General features: G+C 35.4%; 4 non-coding genes across 4 annotated transcripts; all 4 read left to right on the forward strand.

Annotated features, from left to right (window-relative positions):
- The first annotated feature begins 608 nt into the window (after nucleotides 1-608).
- On the forward strand, nucleotides 609-680 carry TRNAC-GCA (transfer RNA cysteine (anticodon GCA)). Its single transcript has one exon. It is a non-coding gene; the product is annotated as a tRNA-Cys (tRNA).
- Nucleotides 681-8,168: 7,488 nt separating this feature from the next.
- On the forward strand, nucleotides 8,169-8,240 carry TRNAC-GCA (transfer RNA cysteine (anticodon GCA)). Its single transcript has one exon. It is a non-coding gene; the product is annotated as a tRNA-Cys (tRNA).
- A 2,773-nt stretch (nucleotides 8,241-11,013) lies between these two features.
- Nucleotides 11,014-11,085, forward strand: TRNAC-GCA (transfer RNA cysteine (anticodon GCA)). The gene has a single exon. It is a non-coding gene; the product is annotated as a tRNA-Cys (tRNA).
- Nucleotides 11,086-21,355: 10,270 nt separating this feature from the next.
- Nucleotides 21,356-21,427, forward strand: TRNAC-GCA (transfer RNA cysteine (anticodon GCA)). Its single transcript has one exon. It is a non-coding gene; the product is annotated as a tRNA-Cys (tRNA).
- Nucleotides 21,428-21,932: the final 505 nt, after the last annotated feature.

Raw genomic sequence — 21,932 nt, forward strand, 5'->3', positions numbered from 1 at the left:
AACCAATGATATGCCCTTAATGAAATGTATTCATTTGTACAGTTGACCAAAATTGCACTGATGTCATTAGTTCTACAAGTTCCATACAGTCACCCACTCTATCACCTTTTTAAAAAAGGGCAGTTTTCAGCATTCAAGGGTTTAACTCAATGGTAGAGCGTAGGAGTGCAGTTCAAGAAGTGCCTGTTTCATAACCATATACCCTCGTCAATACATCCTGTTAAAATGTTTTTCAACCCAATGTACTGTAAGAAACAATAGGATATATCATCATTTCATATAAAAAACAATGAACAATTGGGTTTAACTATGCTCTTAGCACAAAATCAACAAACTGCAGTAGAGAAGCAGTTACGTTTTGCAGAATTTGTGCATTTGACAAACATTTTTTTTTCCATGTTCCAAGATCTACATGTGATACGAAATGTATGAATTCTTGCAATGGAAACCTCACTGTATTTTACCAAGGCAGATAAAGGACATCCTTCGCACCGCATATACTTATAAGGAGGGTTTGGTGGCTGAAAATGCTTTGCTTTGATGGTGATTGCATGTTGCTTGCACTTTGTACATATTACTGAATTAATAAAGGTGAACTTTTCAGAACTGGGGGTATAGCTCAGCGGTAGAGCATTTGACTGCAGATCAAGAGGTCCCTAGTTCAAATCTGGGTGCCCCCTTGTTCAACTGTTTTACCTGTAGAAATATTATTTTAATTAAATAAATTGAAGAAAACATTTACAATCTTAGCATTTTATGTAATGAGCAACACATTTCTACATTTGAAATACTCCTGATCATCTCCTGAAACATAGGGTAAACACCATGAAACTGTTTAAGATTTCTTCATATGATACAAGCTGTGTTTTACATTCACCCAAGTTCTACTGGTGATATTATCAGTTTGAAATAGTCCATTGGAAGATCATTTGAATGTTATAAAACTGTGGTGGAAACCAATAATATGCTCTTAATGAAATGTATTAATTTGTACAGCTGACCAGAAGTGCACTGATGTCATTAGTTCTACAAGTTCCATACAGTCACCCACTCTATCACCTTTTTAAAAAAGGGCAGTTTTCAGCATTCAAGGGTTTAACTCAATGGTAGAGCGTAGGAGTGCAGTTCAAGAAGTCCCTGTTTCATAACCATATACCCTCGTCAATACATCCTGTTAAAATGTTTTTCAACCCAATGTACTGTAAGAAACAATAGGATATATCATCATTTCATATAAAAAACAATGAACAATTGGGTTTAACTATGCTCTTAGCACAAAATCAACAAACTGCAGTAGAGAAGCAGTTACGTTTTGCAGAATTTGTGCATTTGACAAAAGTTTTTTTTTCCATGTTCCAAGATCTACATGTGATACGAAATGTATGAATTCTTGCAATGGAAACCTCACTGTATTTTACCAAGGCAGATAAAGGACATCTTTTGTACCCCTTACACTTATAAGGAGGGTTTGGTGGCTGAAAATGCATTGCTTTGAGGGTGATTGCATGTTGCTTCCACTTTGTTCATATTCCTGAATTAATAAAGGTGAACTTTTCAGAACTGGGGGCATAGCTCAGTGGTACAGCATTTGACTGCAGATCAAGTGGTCTCTAGTTCAAATCTGGGTGCCCCCTTGTTCAACTGTTTTACCTGTAGAAAAAAAACATTTACAATCTTAGCATTTGATGTAATGAGGAACACATTTCTACATTTGAAATACTCCTGATCATCTCCTGAAACATAGGGTAAACACCATGAAACTGTTTAGGATTTCGTCATATGATACAAGCTGTGTTTTACATTCACCCAAGTTCTACTGGTGATATTATCAGTTTGAAATAGTCCATTGGAAGCTCATATGAATGTTATAAAACTGTGGTGGAAACCAATAATATGCCCTTAATGAAATGTATTAATTTGTACAAATGACCAGAGGTGCACTGATGTCATTAGTTCTACAAGTTCCATACAGTCACCCACTCTATCACCTTTTTAAAAAAGGGCAGTTTTCAGCATTCAAGGGTTTATGTCAGTGGTAGAGCGTAGGAGTGCGTTTCAAGAAGTCCCTGTTTCATAACCATATACCCTCTTCAATAGATCCTGTTAAAATGTTTTTCAACCCAATGCACTGTAAGAAACAATAGGATATATCATCATTTCATATACAAAACAATGAACAATTGGGTTTAACTATGCTCTTAGCACAAAATCAACAAACTGCAGTAGTGAAGCAGTTACATTTTGCAGAATTTGTGCATTTGACAAAAGATTTTTTTTCCATGTTCCAAGATCTACATGTGATACGAAATGTATGAATTCTTGCAATGGAAACCTCACTGTATTTTACCAAGGTAGATAAAGGACATCCTTCGCATCTCATATACTTATAAGGAGGGTTTGGTGGCTGAAAATGCATTGCTTTGATGGTGATTGCATGTTGCTTGCACTTTGTACATATTACTGAATTAATAAAGGTGAACTTTTCAGAACTGGGAGTATAGCTCTGTGGTAGAGCATTTGACTGCAGATCAAGAGGTACCTAGTTCAAATCTGGGTGCCCCCTTGTTCAACTGTTTTACCTATAGAAAAAAACATTTACAATCTTAGCATTTGATGTAATGAGCAACACATTTCTACATTTGAAATACTTCTGATCATCTCCTGAAACATAGGGTAAACACCATGAAACTGTTTAGGATTTCTTCATATGATACAAGCTGTGTTTTACATTCACCCAAGTTCTACTGGTGATATTATCAGTTTGAAATAGTCCATTGGAAGCTCATATGAATGCTATGAAACTGTGGTGGAAACCAATAATATGCCCTTAATGAAATGTATTAATTTGTACAGCTGACCAGAAGTGCACTGATGTCATTAGTTCTACAAGTTCCATACAGTCACCCACTCTATCACCTTTTTAAAAAAGTGCAGTTTTCAGCATTCAAGGGTTTAACTCAGTACAAGAGCGTAGGAGTGCTTTTCAAGAAGTCCCTGTTTCATAACCATATACCCTCTTCAATAGATCCTGTTAAAATGTATTTTTTAACCCAATGCACTGTAAGAAAAAATAAGATATATCATCATTTCATATACAAAACAATGAACAATTAGGTTTAACTATGCTCTTAGCACAAGATCAAGAGAATGCAGTAGAGAAACAGTTACGTTTTGCATAATTTGTGAATTTGACAAAAGTTTTTTTCTATGTTCCAAGATCTACATGTGATACGAAATGTAGGAATTCTTGCAATGGAAACCTCAATGTATTTTACCAAGGCAGATAAAGGACATCCTTCGCACCCCTGATACTTATAAGGAGGGTTTGGTGGCTGAACATGCATTGCTTTGATGGTGATTGCATGTTGCTTCCACTTTGTACATATTACTGAATAAATAAAGGTGATTATTTCAGAAATGGGGGTATAGCTCAGGGGTAGAGCATTTCACTGTAGATCAAAAGGTCCCTAGTTCAAATCTGGGTGCCCCCTTATCCAACTGTTTTACCTGTAGAAAAAAAAAACATTTACAATCTTAGCATTTGATGTAATGAGCAACACATTTCTACATTTGAAATACTCCTGATCATCACCTGAAACATAGGGTAAACACCATTAAGCTGTTTAGGATTTCTTCATATGATACAAGCTGTGTTTTACATTCACCCAAGTTCTACTGGTGATATGATTAGTTTGTAATAGTCCATTGGAAGCTCATATGAATGTTATAAAAGTGTGGTGGAAACCAATAATATGCCCTTAATGAAATGTATTAATTTGTACAGCTGACCAGAAGTGCACTGATGTCATTAGTTCTACAAGTTCCATACAGTCACCCACTCTATCACCTTTTTAAAAAAGGGCAGTTTTCAGCATTCAAGGGTTTATTTCAGTGGTAGAGCGTAGGAGTGCTTTTCAAGAAGTCCCTGTTTCATTTCCATATACCCTCTTCAATAGATCCTGTTAAAATGTTTTTCAACCCAATGCACTGTAAGAAACAATAGGATATATCATCATTTCATATACAAAACAATGAACAATTGGGTTTAACTATGCGCTTAGCACAAAATCAACAAACTGCAGTAGAGAAGCAGTTACATTTTGCAGAATTTGTGCATTTGACAAAAGATTTTTTTCCCATGTTCCAAGATTTACATGTGATACGAAATGTATGAATTCTTGCAATGGAAACCTCACTGTATTTTACCAAGGCAGATAAAGGACATCCTTCGCACCCCATATACTCATAAGGAGGGTTTGGTGGCTGAAAATGCATTGCTTTGATGGTGATTGCATGTTGCTTGCACTTTGTACATATTACTGAATTAATAAAGGTGAACGTTTCAGAACTGGGAGTATAGCTCAGTGGTAGAGCATTTGACTGCAGATCAAGAGTTCCCTAGTTCAAATCTGGGTGCCCCCTTGTCCAACTGTTTTACCTGTATAAATATTTATCAATGAAATAAATTGAAGTAAACATTTACAATCTTAGCATTTTATGTAATGAGCAACACTTTTCTAAATTTGAAATACTCCTGATCATCACCTGAACATAGGGTAAACACCATTAAGCTGTTTAGGATTTCTTCATATGATACAAGCTGTGTTTTACATTCACCCAAGTTCTACTGGTGATATGATCAGTTTGAAATAGTCCATTGGAAGCTCATATGAATGTTATAAAACTGTGGTGGAAACCAATAATATGCCCTTAATGAAATGTATTAATTTGTACAGCTGACCAGAAGTGCACTGATGTCATTAGTTCTACAAGTTCCATACAGTCAACCACTCTATCACCTTTTTAAAAAAGGGCAGTTTTCAGCATTCAAGGGTTTATGTCAGTGGTAGAGCGTAGGAGGGCTTTTCAAGAGGTTCATGTTTCATAACCATATACCCTCTTCAATAGATCCTGTTAAAATGTATTTTTTAACACAATGCACTGTAAGAAACAATAAGATATATCATCATTTCATATACAAAACAATGAACAATTGGTTTTAACTATGCTCTTAGCACAAAATCAGCAAAATGCAGTAGAGAAACAGTTATGTTTTGCAGAATTTGTGCATTTGACAAAAGTTTGTTTTCCATGTTCCAAGATCTACATGTGATACGAAATGTAGGAATTCTTGCAATGGAAACCTCACTGTATTTTACCAAGGCAGATAAAGGACATCTTTTGTACCCCTTATACTTATAAGGAGGGTTTGGTGGCTGAAAATGCATTGATTTGATGGTGATTGCATGTTGCTTCAACTTTGTCCATATTACTGAATAAATAAAGGTGCACATTTAAGAAATGGGGGTATAGCTCAGGGGTAGAGCATTTCACTGCAGATCAAAAGGTCCCCAGTTCAAATCTAGGTTCCCCCTTGTCCAACTGTTTTACCTGTAGAAATTTTTTTTTAATTAAATAGATTGAAGTAAACATTTACAATCTTAGCATTTTATGTAATGAGCAACACATTTCTACCTTTGAAATACTCCTGATCATCACCTGAAACATAGGGTAAACACCATTAAGCTGTTTAGGATTTCTTCATATGATACAAGCTGTGTTTTACATTCACCCACGTTCTACTGGTGATATTATCAGTTTGAAATAGTCCATTGGAAGCTCATATGAATGCTATAAAACTGTGGTGGAAACCAATATAATATGCCCTTAGTGAAATGTATTAATTTGTACAGCTGACCAAAAGTGCACTGATGTCATTAGTTCTACAAGTTCCATACAGACACCCACTCTATCACCTTTTTAAAAAAGGGCAGTTTTCAGCATTCAAGGGTTTATGTCAGTGATAGAGCGTACGAGTGCTTTTCAAGAAGTTCCTGTTTCATGACCATATATCCTCTTCAATAGATCCTGTTAAAATGTATGTTTTAACCCAATGCACTGTAAGAAACAATAAGATATATCATAATTTCATATACAAAACAATGAACAATTGGGTTTAACTATGCTCTTGGCACCAAATCAACAAAATGCAGTAGAGAAACAGTTACGTTTTGCAGAATTTGTGCATTTGACAAAAGTTTTTTTTTCCATGTTCCAAGATCTACATGTGATACGAAATGTATGAATTCTTGCAATGGAAACCTCACTGTATTTTACCAAGGCAGATAAAGGACATCTTTTGTACCCCTTATACATATAATGAGGGTTTGGTGGCTGAAAATGAATTGCTTTGATGGTGATTGCATGTTGCTTCCACTTTGTACATATTACTGAATAAATAAAGATGAACATTTCAGAAATGGGGTTATAGCTCAGGGGTAGAGCATTTCACTGCAGATCAAGAGGTCCCTAGTTCAAATCTGGGTGCCCCCTTGTCCAACTGTTTTACCTGTATAAATATTTATCAATTAAATAAATTGAAGTAAACATTTACAATCTTAGCATTTTATGTAATGAGCAACACTTTTCTAAATTTGAAATACTCCTGATCATCACCTGAACATAGGGTAAACACCATTAAGCTGTTTAGGATTTCTTCATATGATACAAGCTGTGTTTTACATTCACCCAAGTTCTACTGGTGATATGATCAGTTTGAAATAGTCCATTGGAAGCTCATATGAATGTTATAAAACTGTGGTGGAAACCAATAAAGTGCCCTTAATGAAATGTATTAATTTGTACAGCTGACCAGAAGTGCACTGATGTCATTAGTTCTACAAGTTCCATAGAGTCACCCACTCTATCACCTTTTTAAAAAAGGGCTGTTTTCAACATTGAAGGGTTTATGTCAGTGGTAGAGCGTAGGAGTGTAGTTCAAGAAGTTCCTGTTTCATAACCATATACCCTCTTCAATAGATCCTGTTAAAATGTATTTTTTAACACAATGCACTGTAAGAAACAATAAGATATATCATCATTTCATATACAAAACAATGAACAATTGGGTTTAACTATGCTCTTAGCACAAAATCAGCAAAATGCAGTAGAGAAACAGTTACGTTTTGCAGAATTTGTGCATTTGACAAAAGTTTGTTTTCCATGTTCCAAGATCTACACGTGATACGAAATGTAGGAATTCTTGCAATGGAAACCTCACTGTATTTTACCAAGGCAGATAAAGGACATCTTTTGTACCCCTTATACTTATAAGGAGGGTTTGGTGGCTGAAAATGCCTTGATTTGATGGTGATTGCATGTTGCTTCAACTTTGTACATATTACTGAATAAATAAAGGTGCACATTTCAGAAATGGGGGTATAGCTCACGGGTAGAGCATTTCACTGTAGATCAAAAGGTCCCCAGTTCAAATCTAGGTGCCCCCTTGTCCAACTGTTTTACCTGTAGAAATATTTTTTTAATTAAATAAATTGAAGTAAACATTTACAATCTTAGCATTTTATGTAATCAGCAACACATTTCTACATTTGAAATACTCCTGATCATCACCTGAAACATAGGGTAAACACCATTAAGCTGTTTAGGATTTCTTCAAATGATACAAGCTGTGTTTTACATTCACCCAAGTTCTACTGGTGATATGATTAGTTTGAAATAGTCCATTGGAAGCTCATATGAATGTTATAAAACTGTGGTGGAAACCAATAATATGCCCTTAATGAAATGTATTAATTTGTACAGCTGACCATAAGTGCACTGATGTCATTAGTTCTACAAGTTCCATACAGTCACCCACTCTATCACCTTTTTAAAAAAAGGCAGTTTTCAACATTGAAGGGTTTATGTCAGTGGTAGAGCATAGGAGTGCTTTTCAAGAAGTCCCTGTTTCATAATCATATACCCTTTTCAATAGATCCTGTTAAAATGTTTTTCAAACCAATGCACTGTAAGAAACAATAGGATATATCATCATTTCATATACAAAACAATGAACAATTGGGTTTAACTATGCGCTTAGCACAAAATCAACAAACTGCAGGAGAGAAGCAGTTACATTTTGCAGAATTTGTGCATTTGACAAAAGATGTTTTTTCCATGTTCCAAGGTCTACATGTGATACGAAATGTATAAATTCTTGCAATGGAAACCTCACTGTATTTTACCAAGGCAGATAAAGGACATCCTTCGCACCCCATATACTTATAAGGAGGGTTTGGTGGCTGGAAATGCATTGCTTTGATGGTGATTACATGTTGCTTGCACTTTGTACATATTACTGAATTAATAAATGTGAACTTTTCAGAACTGGGGGTATAGCTCAGTGGTAGAGCATTTGACTGCAGATCAAGAGGTCCCTAGTTCAAATCTGGGTGCCCCCTTGTTCAACTGTTTTACCTGTAGAAAAAAACTTTTACAATCTTAGCATTTGATGTAATGAGCAACACATTTCTACATTTGAAATACTCCTGATCATCTCCTGAAACATAGGGTAAACACCATGAAACTGTTTAGGATTTCTTCATATGATACAAGCTGTGTTTTACATTCACCCAAGTTCTACTGGTGATATTATCAGTTTGAAATAGTCCATTGGAAGCTCATATGAATGTTATAAAACTGTGGTGGAAACCAATAATATGCCCTTAATGAAATGTATTAATTTGTACAGCTGACCAAAAGTGCACTGATGTCATTAGTTCTACAAGTTCCATACAGTCACCCACTCTATCACCTTTTTAAAAAAGGGCAGTTTTCAGCATTCAAGGGTTTAACTCAGTACAAGAGCGTAGGAGTGCTTTTCAAGAAGTCCCTGTTTCATAACCATATACCCTTGTCAATAGATCCTGTTAAAATGTATTTTTTAACCCAATGCACTGTAAGAAAAAATAAGATATATCATCATTTCATATACAAAACAATGAACAATTGGGTTTAACTATGCTCTTAGCACAAGATCAAGAAAATGCAGTAGAGAAGCAGTTACGTTTTGCAGAATTTGTGCATTTGACAAAAGTTTTTTTTCCATGTTCCAAGATCTACATGTGATACGAAATGTACGAACTCTTGAAATTGAATCCTCACTGTATTTACCAAGGCAGATAAAGGACATCTTTTGTACCCCATATACTTATAAGGAGGGTATGGTGGCTGAACATGCATTGCTTTGATGGTGATTGCATGCTGCTTCCACTTTGTACATATTACTGAATAAATAAAGGTGAACATTTCAGAAATGGGGGTATAACTCAGGGGTAGAGCATTTCACTGCAAATCAAAAGGTCCCTAGTTCAAATCTGGGTGCCCCCTTGTCCAACTGTTTTACCTGTAGAAATATTTTTTTAATTAAATAAATTGAAGTAAACATTTACAATCTTAGCATTTTATGTAATGAGCAACACATTTCTACATTTCAAATACTCCTGATCATCACCTGAAACATAGGGTAAACACCATTAAGCTGTTTAGGATTTCTTCATATGATACAAGCTGTGTTTTACATTCACCCAAGTTCTACTGGTGATATGATTAGTTTGAAATAGTCCATTGGAAGCTCATATGAATGTTATAAAACTGTGGTGGAAACCAATAATATGCCCTTAATGAAATGTATTAATTTGTACAGCTGACCAGAAGTGCACTGATGTCATTAGTTCTACAAGTTCCATACAGTCACCCACGCTAATACCTTTTTAAAAAAGGGCAGTTTTCAGCATTCAAGGGTTTATGTCAGTGGTAGAGCGTAGGAGTGCTTTTCAAGAAGTTCCTGTTTCATAACCATATACCCTCTTCAATAGATCCTGTTAAAATGTATTTTTTAACTCAATGCACTGTAAGAAACAATAAGATATATCATCATTTCATATAAAAAACAATGAACAATTGGGTTTAACTATGCTCTTAGCACAAAATCAACAAAATGCAGTAGAGAAACAGTTACGTTTTGCAGAATTTGTGCATTTGACAAAAGTTTTTTTTTCCATGTTCCAAGATCTACGTGTGATACTAAATGTATGAATTAATGCAATGGAAACCTCACTGTATTTTACCAAGGCAGATAAAGGACATCTTTTGTAACCCTTACACTTATAAGGAGGGTTTGGTGGCTGAAAATGCATTGCTTTGATGGTGATTGCATGTTGCTTCCACTTTGTACATATTACTGAATAAATAAAGGTGCCTATTTCAGAAATGGGGGTATAGCGCTGGGGTAGAGCATTTCACTGCAGATCAAGAGGTCCCTAGTTCAATTCTGGGTGCCCCCTTGTCCAACTGTTTTACCTGTAGAAATATTTTTTAATTAAATAAATTGAAGTAAACATTTACAATCTTAGCATTTTATGTAATGAGCAACACATTTCTACATTTCAAATACTCCTGATCATCACCTGAAACATAGGGTAAACACCATTAAGCTGTTTAGGATTTCTTCATATGATACAAGCTGTGTTTTACATTCACCCAAGTTCTACTGGTGATATGATCAGTTTGAAATAGTCCATTGGAAGCTCATATGAATGTTATAAAACTGTGGTGGAAACCAATAATATGCCCTTAATGAAATGTATTAATGTGTACAGCTGACCAGAAGTGCACTGATGTCATTAGTTCTACAAGTTCCATAGAGTCACCCACTCTATCACCTTTTTAAAAAAGGGCAGTTTTCAACATTCAAGGGTTTATGTCAGTGGTAGAGCGTAGGAGTGTAGTTCAAGAAGTCCCTGTTTCATAACCATATACCCTCTTCAATAGATCCTGTTAAAATGTTTTTCAACCCAATGCACTGTAAGAAACAATAGGATATATCATCATTTCATATACAAAACAATGAACAATTGGGTTTAACTATGCGCTTAGCACAAAATCAACAAACTGCAGGGGAGAAGCAGTTACATTTTGCAGAATTTGTGCATTTGACAAAAGATTTTTTTCCATGTTCCAAGATCTACATGTGATACGAAATGTATGAATTCTTGCAATGGAAACCTCACTGTATTTTACCAAGGCAGATAAAGGACATCCTTCGCACCCCATATACTTATAAGGAGGGTTTGGTGGCTGAAAATGATGCAAATCACATGCTTTGATGGTGATTGCATGTTGCTTGCACTTTGTACATATTACTGAATTAATAAATGTGAACTTTTCAGAACTGGGGGTATAGCTCAGTGGTAGAGCATTTGACTGCAGATCAAGAGGTCCCTAGTTCAAATCTGGGTGCCCCCTTGTTCAACTGTTTTACCTGTAGAAAAAAACTTTTACAATCTTAGCATTTGATGTAATGAGCAACACATTTCTACATTTGAAATACTCCTGATCATCTCCTGAAACATAGGGTAAACACCATGAAACTGTTTAGGATTTCTTCATATGATACAAGCTGTGTTTTACATTCACCCAAGTTCTACTGGTGATATTATCAATTTGAAATAGTCCATTGGAAGCTCATATGAATGTTATAAAACTGTGGTGGAAACCAATAATATGCCCTTAATGAAATGTATTAATTTGTACAGCTGACCAAAAGTGCACTGATGTCATTAGTTCTACAAGTTCCATACAGTCACCCACTCTATCACCTTTTTAAAAAAGGGCAGTTTTCAGCATTCAAGGGTTTAACTCAGTACAAGAGCGTAGGAGTGCTTTTCAAGAAGTCCCTGTTTCATAACCATATACCCTTGTCAATAGATCCTGTTAAAATGTATTTTTTAACCCAATGCACTGTAAGAAAAAATAAGATATATCATCATTTCATATACAAAACAATGAACAATTGGGTTTAACTATGCTCTTAGCACAAGATCAAGAAAATGCAGTAGAGAAACAGTTACGTTTTGCAGAATTTGTGAATTTGACAAAAGTTTTTTTCTATGTTCCAAGATCTACATGTGATACGAAATGTAGGAATTCTTGCAATGGAAACCTCACTGTATTTTACCAAGGCAGATAAAGGACATCCTTCGCACCCCTGATACTTATAAGGAGGGTTTGGTGGCTGAACATGCATTGCTTTGATGGTGATTGCATGTTGCTTCCACTTTGTACATATTACTGAATAAATAAAGGTGATCATTTCAGAAATGGGGGTATAGCTCAGGGGTAGAGCATTTCACTGTAGATCAAAAGGTCCCTAGTTCAAATCTGGGTGCCCCCTTATCCAACTGTTTTACCTGTAGAAAAAAAACATTTACAATCTTAGCATTTGATGTAATGAGCAACACATTTCTACATTTGAAATACTCCTGATCATCACCTGAAACATAGGGTAAACACCATTAAGCTGTTTAGGATTTCTTCATATGATACAAGCTGTGTTTTACATTCACCCAAGTTCTACTGGTGATATGATTAGTTTGTAATAGTCCATTGGAAGCTCATATGAATGTTATAAAAGTGTGGTGGAAACCAATAATATGCCCTTAATGAAATGTATTAATTTGTACAGCTGACCAGAAGTGCACTGATGTCATTAGTTCTACAAGTTCCATACAGTCACCCACTCTATCACCTTTTTAAAAAAGGGCAGTTTTCAGCATTCAAGGGTTTATTTCAGTGGTAGAGCGTAGGAGTGCTTTTCAAGAAGTCCCTATTTCATAACCATATACCCTCTTCAATAGATCCTGTTAAAATGTTTTTCAACCCAATGCACTGTAAGAAACAATAGGATATATCATCATTTCATATACAAAACAATGAACAATTGGGTTTAACTATGCGCTTAGCACAAAATCAACAAACTGCAGTAGAGAAGCAGTTACATTTTGCAGAATTTGTGCATTTGACAAAAGATGTTTTTCCCATGTTCCAAGATTTACATGTGATACGAAATGTATGAATTCTTGCAATGGAAACCTCACTGTATTTTACCAAGGAAGATAAAGGACATCCTTCGCACCCCATATACTTATAAGGAGGGTTTGGTGGCTGAAAATGCATTGCTTTGATGGTGATTGCATGTTGCTTGCACTTTGTACATATTACTGAATTAATAAAGGTGAATGTTTCAGAACTGGGAGTATAGCTCAGTGGTAGAGCATTTGACTGCAGATCAAGAGTTCCCTAGTTCAAATCTGGGTGCCCCCTTGGTCAACTGTTTTACCTATAGAAAAAAACATTTACAATCTTAGCATTTGATGTAATGAGCAACACATTTCTACATTTGAAATACTCCTGATCATCACCTGAAACATAGGGTAAACACCATTAAGCTGTTTAGGATTACTTCAAATGATACAAGCTGTGTTCTATATTCACCCAAGTTCTACTGGTGATATTATCAGTTTGAAATAGTCCATTGGAAGCTCATATGAATGTTATAAAACTGTGGTGGAAACCAATATTATGCCCTTAATGAAATGTATTCATTTGTACAGCTGACCAAAAGTGCAGTGATGTCATTAGTTCTACAAGTTCCATACAGTCACCCACTCTATCACCTTTTTAAAAAAGGCCAGTTTTCAGCATTCAAGGGTTTAACTCAGTGGTAGAGCGTAGGAGTACAATTCAAGAAGTTCCTGTTTCATAACCATATACCCTCATCAATAGATCCTGTTAAAATGTTTTTCAACCCAATGCACTGTAAGAAACAATAGGATATATCATCATTTCATATAAAAAACAATGAACAATTGGGTTTAACTATGCTCTTAGCACAAAATCAACAAACTGCAGTAGAGAAGCAGTTACGTTTTGCAGAATTTGTGCATTTGACAAAAGTTTTTTTTTCCATGTTCCAAGATCTACATGTGATACGAAATGTATGAATTCTTGCAATGGAAACCTCACTGTATTTTACCAAGGCAGATAAAGGACATCTTTTGTACCCCTTATACATGTAATGAGGGTTTGGTGGCTGAAAATGAATTGCTTTGATGGTGATTGCATGTTGCTTCCACTTTGTACATATTACTGAATAAATAAAGGTGAACATTTCAGAAATGGGGTTATAGCTCAGGGGTAGAGCATTTCACTGCAGATCAAGAGGTTCCTAGTTCAAATCTGGGTGCTCCCTTGTCCAACGGTTTTACCTGTATAAATATTTATCAATTAAATAAATTGAAGTAAACATTTACAATCTTAGCATTTTATGTAATGAGCAACACTTTTCTAAATTTGAAATACTCCTGATCATCACCTGAACATAGGGTAAACACCATTAAGCTGTTTAGGATTTCTTCATATGATACAAGCTGTGTTTTACATTCACCCAAGTTCTACTGGTGATATGATCAGTTTGAAATAGTCCATTGGAAGCTCATATGAATGTTATAAAACTGTGGTGGAAACCAATAATATGCCCTTAATGAAATGTATTAATTTGTACAGCTGACCAGAAGTGCACTGATGTCATTAGTTCTACAAGTTCCATACAGTCACCCACTCTATCACCTTTTTAAAAAAGGGCAGTTTTCAGCATTCAAGGGTCTATGTCAGTGGTAGAGCGTAGGAGTGTAGTTCAAGAAGTCCCTGTTTCATAACCATATACCCTCGTCAATAGATCCTGTTAAAATGTTTTTCAACCCAATGCACTTTAAGAAACAATAGGATATATCATCATTTCATATAAAAAACAATGAACAATTGGGTTTAACTATGCTCTTAGCACAAAATCAACAAACTGCAGTAGAGAAGCAGTTACGTTTTGCAGAATTTGTGCATTTGACAAAAGTTTTTTTTTCCATGTTCCAAGATCTACATGTGATACGAAATGTATGAATTCTTGCAATGGAAACCTCACTGTATTTTACCAAGGCAGATAAAGGACATCTTTTGTACCCCTTACACTTATAAGGAGGGTTTGGTGGCTGAAAATGCATTGCTTTGAGGGTGATTGCATGTTGCTTCCACTTTGTTCATATTCCTGAATTAATAAAGGTGAACTTTTCAGAACTGGGGGCATAGCTCAGTGGTACAGCATTTGACTGCAGATCAAGTGGTCTCTAGTTCAAATCTGGGTGCCCCCTTGTTCAACTGTTTTACCTGTAGAAAAAAAACATTTACAATCTTAGCATTTGATGTAATGAGGAACACATTTCTACATTTGAAATACTCCTGATCATCTCCTGAAACATAGGGTAAACACCATGAAACTGTTTAGGATTTCGTCATATGATACAAGCTGTGTTTTACATTCACCCAAGTTCTACTGGTGATATTATCAGTTTGAAATAGTCCATTGGAAGCTCATATGAATGTTATAAAACTGTGGTGGAAACCAATAATATGCCCTTAATGAAATGTATTAATTTGTACAAATGACCAGAGGTGCACTGATGTCATTAGTTCTACAAGTTCCATACAGTCACCCACTCTATCACCTTTTTAAAAAAGGGCAGTTTTCAGCATTCAAGGGTTTATGTCAGTGGTAGAGCGTAGGAGTGCGTTTCAAGAAGTCCCTGTTTCATAACCATATACCCTCTTCAATAGATCCTGTTAAAATGTTTTTCAACCCAATGCACTGTAAGAAACAATAGGATATATCATCATTTCATATACAAAACAATGAACAATTGGGTTTAACTATGCTCTTAGCACAAAATCAACAAACTGCAGTAGTGAAGCAGTTACATTTTGCAGAATTTGTGCATTTGACAAAAGATTTTTTTTCCATGTTCCAAGATCTACATGTGATACGAAATGTATGAATTCTTGCAATGGAAACCTCACTGTATTTTACCAAGGTAGATAAAGGACATCCTTCGCATCTCATATACTTATAAGGAGGGTTTGGTGGCTGAAAATGCATTGCTTTGATGGTGATTGCATGTTGCTTGCACTTTGTACATATTACTGAATTAATAAAGGTGAACTTTTCAGAACTGGGAGTATAGCTCTGTGGTAGAGCATTTGACTGCAGATCAAGAGGTACCTAGTTCAAATCTGGGTGCCCCCTTGTTCAACTGTTTTACCTATAGAAAAAAACATTTACAATCTTAGCATTTGATGTAATGAGCAACACATTTCTACATTTGAAATACTTCTGATCATCTCCTGAAACATAGGGTAAACACCATGAAACTGTTTAGGATTTCTTCATATGATACAAGCTGTGTTTTACATTCACCCAAGTTCTACTGGTGATATTATCAGTTTGAAATAGTCCATTGGAAGCTCATATGAATGCTATGAAACTGTGGTGGAAACCAATAATATGCCCTTAATGAAATGTATTAATTTGTACAGCTGACCAGAAGTGCACTGATGTCATTAGTTCTACAAGTTCCATACAGTCACCCACTCTATCACCTTTTTAAAAAAGTGCAGTTTTCAGCATTCAAGGGTTTAACTCAGTACAAGAGCGTAGGAGTGCTTTTCAAGAAGTCCCTGTTTCATAACCATATACCCTCTTCAATAGATCCTGTTAAAATGTATTTTTTAACCCAATGCACTGTAAGAAAAAATAAGATATATCATCATTTCATATACAAAACAATGAACAATTAGGTTTAACTATGCTCTTAGCACAAGATCAAGAGAATGCAGTAGAGAAACAGTTACGTTTTGCATAATTTGTGAATTTGACAAAAGTTTTTTTCTATGTTCCAAGATCTACATGTGATACGAAATGTAGGAATTCTTGCAATGGAAACCTCAATGTATTTTACCAAGGCAGATAAAGGACATCCTTCGCACCCCTGATACTTATAAGGAGGGTTTGGTGGCTGAACATGCATTGCTTTGATGGTGATTGCATGTTGCTTCCACTTTGTACATATTACTGAATAAATAAAGGTGATTATTTCAGAAATGGGGGTATAGCTCAGGGGTAGAGCATTTCACTGTAGATCAAAAGGTCCCTAGTTCAAATCTGGGTGCCCCCTTATCCAACTGTTTTACCTGTAGAAAAAAAAACATTTACAATCTTAGCATTTGATGTAATGAGCAACACATTTCTACATTTGAAATACTCCTGATCATCACCTGAAACATAGGGTAAACACCATTAAGCTGTTTAGGATTTCTTCATATGATACAAGCTGTGTTTTACATTCACCCAAGTTCTACTGGTGATATGATTAGTTTGTAATAGTCCATTGGAAGCTCATATGAATGTTATAAAAGTGTGGTGGAAACCAATAATATGCCCTTAATGAAATGTATTAATTTGTACAGCTGACCAGAAGTGCACTGATGTCATTAGTTCTACAAGTTCCATACAGTCACCCACTCTATCACCTTTTTAAAAAAGGGCAGTTTTCAGCATTCAAGGGTTTATTTCAGTGGTAGAGCGTAGGAGTGCTTTTCAAGAAGTCCCTGTTTCATTTCCATATACCCTCTTCAATAGATCCTGTTAAAATGTTTTTCAACCCAATGCACTGTAAGAAACAATAGGATATATCATCATTTCATATACAAAACAATGAACAATTGGGTTTAACTATGCGCTTAGCACAAAATCAACAAACTGCAGTAGAGAAGCAGTTACATTTTGCAGAATTTGTGCATTTGACAAAAGATTTTTTTCCCATGTTCCAAGATTTACATGTGATACGAAATGTATGAATTCTTGCAATGGAAACCTCACTGTATTTTACCAAGGCAGATAAAGGACATCCTTCGCACCCCATATACTCATAAGGAGGGTTTGGTGGCTGAAAATGCATTGCTTTGATGGTGATTGCATGTTGCTTGCACTTTGTACATATTACTGAATTAATAAAGGTGAACGTTTCAGAACTGGGAGTATAGCTCAGTGGTAGAGCATTTGACTGCAGATCAAGAGTTCCCTAGTTCAAATCTGGGTGCCCCCTTGTCCAACTGTTTTACCTGTATAAATATTTATCAATGAAATAAATTGAAGTAAACATTTACAATCTTAGCATTTTATGTAATGAGCAACACTTTTCTAAATTTGAAATACTCCTGATCATCACCTGAACATAGGGTAAACACCATTAAGCTGTTTAGGATTTCTTCATATGATACAAGCTGTGTTTTACATTCACCCAAGTTCTACTGGTGATATGATCAGTTTGAAATAGTCCATTGGAAGCTCATATGAATGTTATAAAACTGTGGTGGAAACCAATAATATGCCCTTAATGAAATGTATTAATTTGTACAGCTGACCAGAAGTGCACTGATGTCATTAGTTCTACAAGTTCCATACAGTCAACCACTCTATCACCTTTTTAAAAAAGGGCAGTTTTCAGCATTCAAGGGTTTATGTCAGTGGTAGAGCGTAGGAGGGCTTTTCAAGAGGTTCATGTTTCATAACCATATACCCTCTTCAATAGATCCTGTTAAAATGTATTTTTTAACACAATGCACTGTAAGAAACAATAAGATATATCATCATTTCATATACAAAACAATGAACAATTGGTTTTAACTATGCTCTTAGCACAAAATCAGCAAAATGCAGTAGAGAAACAGTTATGTTTTGCAGAATTTGTGCATTTGACAAAAGTTTGTTTTCCATGTTCCAAGATCTACATGTGATACGAAATGTAGGAATTCTTGCAATGGAAACCTCACTGTATTTTACCAAGGCAGATAAAGGACATCTTTTGTACCCCTTATACTTATAAGGAGGGTTTGGTGGCTGAAAATGCATTGATTTGATGGTGATTGCATGTTGCTTCAACTTTGTCCATATTACTGAATAAATAAAGGTGCACATTTAAGAAATGGGGGTATAGCTCAGGGGTAGAGCATTTCACTGCAGATCAAAAGGTCCCCAGTTCAAATCTAGGTTCCCCCTTGTCCAACTGTTTTACCTGTAGAAATTTTTTTTTAATTAAATAGATTGAAGTAAACATTTACAATCTTAGCATTTTATGTAATGAGCAACACATTTCTACCTTTGAAATACTCCTGATCATCACCTGAAACATAGGGTAAACACCATTAAGCTGTTTAGGATTTCTTCATATGATACAAGCTGTGTTTTACATTCACCCACGTTCTACTGGTGATATTATCAGTTTGAAATAGTCCATTGGAAGCTCATATGAATGCTATAAAACTGTGGTGGAAACCAATATAATATGCCCTTAGTGAAATGTATTAATTTGTACAGCTGACCAAAAGTGCACTGATGTCATTAGTTCTACAAGTTCCATACAGACACCCACTCTATCACCTTTTTAAAAAAGGGCAGTTTTCAGCATTCAAGGGTTTATGTCAGTGATAGAGCGTACGAGTGCTTTTCAAGAAGTTCCTGTTTCATGACCATATATCCTCTTCAATAGATCCTGTTAAAATGTATGTTTTAACCCAATGCACTGTAAGAAACAATAAGATATATCATAATTTCATATACAAAACAATGAACAATTGGGTTTAACTATGCTCTTGGCACCAAATCAACAAAATGCAGTAGAGAAACAGTTACGTTTTGCAGAATTTGTGCATTTGACAAAAGTTTTTTTTTCCATGTTCCAAGATCTACATGTGATACGAAATGTATGAATTCTTGCAATGGAAACCTCACTGTATTTTACCAAGGCAGATAAAGGACATCTTTTGTACCCCTTATACATATAATGAGGGTTTGGTGGCTGAAAATGAATTGCTTTGATGGTGATTGCATGTTGCTTCCACTTTGTACATATTACTGAATAAATAAAGATGAACATTTCAGAAATGGGGTTATAGCTCAGGGGTAGAGCATTTCACTGCAGATCAAGAGGTCCCTAGTTCAAATCTGGGTGCCCCCTTGTCCAACTGTTTTACCTGTATAAATATTTATCAATTAAATAAATTGAAGTAAACATTTACAATCTTAGCATTTTATGTAATGAGCAACACTTTTCTAAATTTGAAATACTCCTGATCATCACCTGAACATAGGGTAAACACCATTAAGCTGTTTAGGATTTCTTCATATGATACAAGCTGTGTTTTACATTCACCCAAGTTCTACTGGTGATATGATCAGTTTGAAATAGTCCATTGGAAGCTCATATGAATGTTATAAAACTGTGGTGGAAACCAATAAAGTGCCCTTAATGAAATGTATTAATTTGTACAGCTGACCAGAAGTGCACTGATGTCATTAGTTCTACAAGTTCCATAGAGTCACCCACTCTATCACCTTTTTAAAAAAGGGCTGTTTTCAACATTGAAGGGTTTATGTCAGTGGTAGAGCGTAGGAGTGTAGTTCAAGAAGTTCCTGTTTCATAACCATATACCCTCTTCAATAGATCCTGTTAAAATGTATTTTTTAACACAATGCACTGTAAGAAACAATAAGATATATCATCATTTCATATACAAAACAATGAACAATTGGGTTTAACTATGCTCTTAGCACAAAATCAGCAAAATGCAGTAGAGAAACAGTTACGTTTTGCAGAATTTGTGCATTTGACAAAAGTTTGTTTTCCATGTTCCAAGATCTACACGTGATACGAAATGTAGGAATTCTTGCAATGGAAACCTCACTGTATTTTACCAAGGCAGATAAAGGACATCTTTTGTACCCCTTATACTTATAAGGAGGGTTTGGTGGCTGAAAATGCCTTGATTTGATGGTGATTGCATGTTGCTTCAACTTTGTACATATTACTGAATAAATAAAGGTGCACATTTCAGAAATGGGGGTATAGCTCACGGGTAGAGCATTTCACTGTAGATCAAAAGGTCCCCAGTTCAAATCTAGGTGCCCCCTTGTCCAACTGTTTTACCTGTAGAAATATTTTTTTAATTAAATAAATTGAAGTAAACATTTACAATCTTAGCATTTTATGTAATCAGCAACACATTTCTACATTTGAAATACTCCTGATCATCACCTGAAACATAGGGTAAACACCATTAAGCTGTTTAGGATTTCTTCAAATGATACAAGCTGTGTTTTACATTCACCCAAGTTCTACTGGTGATATGATTAGTTTGAAATAGTCCATTGGAAGCTCATATGAATGTTATAAAACTGTGGTGGAAACCAATAATATGCCCTTAATGAAATGTATTAATTTGTACAGCTGACCATAAGTGCACTGATGTCATTAGTTCTACAAGTTCCATACAGTCACCCACTCTATCACCTTTTTAAAAAAAGGCAGTTTTCAACATTGAAGGGTTTATGTCAGTGGTAGAGCATAGGAGTGCTTTTCAAGAAGTCCCTGTTTCATAATCATATACCCTTTTCAATAGATCCTGTTAAAATGTTTTTCAAACCAATGCACTGTAAGAAACAATAGGATATATCATCATTTCATATACAAAACAATGAACAATTGGGTTTAACTATGCGCTTAGCACAAAATCAACAAACTGCAGGAGAGAAGCAGTTACATTTTGCAGAATTTGTGCATTTGACAAAAGATGTTTTTTCCATGTTCCAAGGTCTACATGTGATACGAAATGTATAAATTCTTGCAATGGAAACCTCACTGTATTTTACCAAGGCAGATAAAGGACATCCTTCGCACCCCATATACTTATAAGGAGGGTTTGGTGGCTGGAAATGCATTGCTTTGATGGTGATTACATGTTGCTTGCACTTTGTACATATTACTGAATTAATAAATGTGAACTTTTCAGAACTGGGGGTATAGCTCAGTGGTAGAGCATTTGACTGCAGATCAAGAGGTCCCTAGTTCAAATCTGGGTGCCCCCTTGTTCAACTGTTTTACCTGTAGAAAAAAACTTTTACAATCTTAGCATTTGATGTAATGAGCAACACATTTCTACATTTGAAATACTCCTGATCATCTCCTGAAACATAGGGTAAACACCATGAAACTGTTTAGGATTTCTTCATATGATACAAGCTGTGTTTTACATTCACCCAAGTTCTACTGGTGATATTATCAGTTTGAAATAGTCCATTGGAAGCTCATATGAATGTTATAAAACTGTGGTGGAAACCAATAATATGCCCTTAATGAAATGTATTAATTTGTACAGCTGACCAAAAGTGCACTGATGTCATTAGTTCTACAAGTTCCATACAGTCACCCACTCTATCACCTTTTTAAAAAAGGGCAGTTTTCAGCATTCAAGGGTTTAACTCAGTACAAGAGCGTAGGAGTGCTTTTCAAGAAGTCCCTGTTTCATAACCATATACCCTTGTCAATAGATCCTGTTAAAATGTATTTTTTAACCCAATGCACTGTAAGAAA

Source organism: Ambystoma mexicanum, unplaced genomic scaffold (genome assembly GCF_040938575.1).
Source record: "Ambystoma mexicanum isolate Mex_15411 unplaced genomic scaffold, UKY_AmexF1_1 Mex_scaf66, whole genome shotgun sequence".
Taxonomy (NCBI): Eukaryota; Metazoa; Chordata; class Amphibia; order Caudata; family Ambystomatidae; genus Ambystoma; species Ambystoma mexicanum.